We start from the raw sequence: 3,595 nt of genomic DNA, 5'->3' as shown, positions 1-3,595 counted from the left end.
TCACAGATCAGGGAATTGAGGCACAGAGTGGAGAATAATTTGCCATATCCCACAGTTAAGACTTGAATCCAGCAGATTGACTCCACTTGAATACGTTTGTTTGTAGAGTCTCTCTCTTTAAAACCGTGCAGTCTCTGTCTCTCTCTCTCTCTCTCTCTCTCTCACACACACACACACACACACACACACACAGTCAGTATCAGCCTATAACAGTATAGATTTTCAGACTCCCTGAAGCTCTCCTCTGCTCCAGGGTATAAAATTCCCCACATTCAGGAGCCCCGAACCCAGACCGTGAGACACCTGAGAGCAGGAACTGTACCCATCGTCACGACTGCTGGATAGGCAGCACTGAATTAGCGTTTACTGAAGGAAGGAAAGGGGGAGACAAGGGAGGCAGGGAGGGAGGACGTGATCCCTGCCTCCGAGAAGTTCAGGATCTAGTTAGTTGGACAAGATACCCAAGCTCAAAGAAGACTTTTAAATAACAACTCAGAAGAAGAGAGGAGCCCCGACCTATCCATGCAGGACCCATTGTGCTCACTGGACAAAATACACAGACACAGAGAATGGGAAGCTGCTGGTGCTGCACGGATCTCAGGGTGGTGGGAGGAACAGCTGGGTGACAGAGGTGGCAGGCTCGGAGCCGCTCAGGAAGCAGTCACCCAGATGCCCACAGTGCTCCTAACACCAGCTCTGTTTGCTTTCTCTCCAGAGTGGCGGCACCAGGAGAGCCCCCCAGGCTTCTCCTGCTCCCCACTCCTGCACAGCCTAACAGCCCAGCAGTCGCCAGTACCCCCAATCTCCCTTCCCTACCTTCCAGTCACCCCTCGGCCCTCCACATCAGGCTTCTGCCCACCCCACCCTCCAGAACTGCCCTCGTCAAGGTCACCAATGTTGGGTGACCAACCACCTCCATTTGCCCAGGACTTTTCATCCTAGAACTAGACGAGTCCCAGGAAAACTGGGACTGTTCACTTCCTAGTTGCCAAATTCAATGATGCCTTTCAGTCCTTAACTACCTTGACCTCCAGGCTCCTCCTGACGCCTGTTTCCTTCTCGACACCCTCTCTGCTCCTGACTCCTGGCTCGTTCTCCACCTCCTTTGTCAGCTCTGTTTCCTCTGCCAATTCGGTCCCACCGTTTTGGTTCTCCAGGCTTATTATACACTAGGTTCTGGGAATACCAAGGCTAAAGATGTGATCCTTGGCCTCAGGAAGCTCATACCCCAGTAAAGAAGACAGACACGGAGTCCCCATGTATTGGGGGGCACTCAACGAGAGAAGTGTGTAGACAGAACAGAAGCGCTTCACACTGCTGAGTGATTAAGGCTGTCTGGACAGCATCGAGGACCCTGTCAAGGAGGTGGTGACTCTTGAGCTGGGCTTTGAAGAATGAATAGGAGTTAACTAGATACCAGGAGGAAGCCCCTGTAGTTGGTGAGAACAACATATGAAAGTCATGAAGCAGGGAAACACAGTAGGTGTGCAAGGGAAGCACATGCAGTTTGATGTGGCCGAAGTCAGTGGGGGAGGTCGAGATGAGCTGACGAGGCAGGCAGAGGCCAGGTCACAGGGGCCTCATTGGCCATGTCTCCACAAGCAACTCCATGAATGAGATTGAAGAGGCCAAGAGCTCCCAAAAATGAATGAAAAATAGTGTGCATATGTGTTTTTGATTCTAGGAAGGAAGTTCTTCGGCGTTTGTCAGATTCCGAAGGAGGTCTTAGGGGCCCAAAGGCCCACTGTTGGGGCGCTATCAGATGCAGCTGGGCAGAGGAGCCCATTGTCAGCTTTTCCTTTTTAACTAAGATAAACGCTGTGGTAGCTGAAAGGAGGATTCTGGGGTATGGAAGCGAGAAGCCAGTTTAGCAGTGGGGCACACAGTGTTCCAGCCTCAGCTTTCTCGTTGGCCCTGAGCAGAGTCTCCCTAAGGCGGTCTGCCATCCCTACCAGCACCTGCCTCCAGGTCCACCCAACGGGTCTCCTGGACTTCCAGACTTCTCCACCAACACGCTCTGCAGGCCTCTCAAAGTCCACCTGGCCATAGCCAAAGTCAGCATCTGTGCCTGGCAAACGGTAGATACCAAGTAAGCTTTTCAAGTTGAACTGAGTTCCAACTCTATAATCTACTCATGAGCTGAATTTTAGGGTTTGATTTTAGATCTTTCTGGGGACCAATCAACTTTCTTTTTCTCAGAAGATTCAAAATTCTTCAGGTTTTCTGAAAAGAAAATGTATAGTTCCCATCCTTATTTATTAGTTGAAAAGTAATTACATGCTCTGAGCACATACTATAATACAAGCAGGAGCCTCTGACCCCATCTACAGATGAGCAAACTGAGGCCCATGTCTTAAAAAAAGCTATTTAGAAAGCCTAGGTGGACCAGCTGCCTCTCTTCTCCCTCATCCTGCATGGGGACCCTATTCAATGACCTAACCCCAGCCAGGGTTGCCTGCATTCTCACCCCAGTGACTGTCAGTCTCGTTGCTGAGGGCCACTTTCCCATTTTCTCAGCTCTGTGTGGTGGTTTCGTTGTTGTGGTAATGCAGCGACCTGAAGGCTCTGTGTGTGTGTGTGTGTGTGTGTGTGTGTGTGTGTGTGTGTGTGTGTCTGTGTGTGTGTGGTATGTTTGGGAGGCACTGCTGGATACAGGGGTGGGGTTCTAATTGGTTTGATGGTTGCTAGGGTCAACAGGGCTGTGATTGGCTGACTCTGTTTGTGTGTCCGCCCTGTCCTAGAACCCTCTAGGGATGCAGCTGTTGCCCGATCTGAGGTCTGGAGTGGTCGTGCATGGGGGGCGGTGTGTGTGTGTACGTGTGTACACACATGCACAAGTACACATGTGCCTGTACATTTGGCACAAACAGTGAGGAGAGGATGCTTGGTGCAGTGATAAAGTGGAAACTTCCAGGCTCTCTACCGGAATTACAACGGAATCAGGTAAATGATATTTTTCCCCACTCTCCACATATCATTGGAAAACAATGGCCTGGGTTTCTTCAGTGGAGGAGTAAGAACTGGCTGAGTCCAGCCACATCCTGCTTTTCCAACTGACTAGTACAGCCTAAGGAGCTAGGCCATAGGGGATTGGTACATGGGCTCAGGTCTCTGCTGTCACTTTCCCCCCTCCCTGTCAAGGACATACATGCTCTTGGGGAGAATTTCTCTCTGTTTTTACTTAGTTTCTCATTTCTCTTGTCTTCCCTTGTCTCCTAGAACCCTAAGAAGGGCTCTGTGGTCAAACACTAATGATCTCACACACATGCAGATCTTTTTATAGTTTACAAAGCACTTTGACATTCACACTCTCATTGAATCCTCCTGAGAGGCAGGCATTCACGTTATTCCCATTTTGCAGAGGAGTAAAACTGAGGCCCAGATAAAGAAATGACTCCTGCACCTTAGGGGCAGAGTCAGGTCTCTGGATCTCCCAAGGGTTCCTGCAGTGCTTCTGGAGACCATGCCTGCCTGGGTGAGGGAGGGACCAGAAGGGAGGAGAGCCTGCGGCAGTGTCGCAGGAAGGAGATTCTCTGTTGGCTGAACTCTCCGTCTGGATGCTGCGCCTCCCAGGAGAAAGTGGGGCGGGCTTGAA

The sequence above is a fragment of the Delphinus delphis genome, chromosome 1 (genome assembly GCF_949987515.2).
Source record: "Delphinus delphis chromosome 1, mDelDel1.2, whole genome shotgun sequence".
NCBI lineage: Eukaryota > Metazoa > Chordata > Mammalia > Artiodactyla > Delphinidae > Delphinus > Delphinus delphis.
This window is presented reverse-complemented; position numbering follows the sequence as displayed.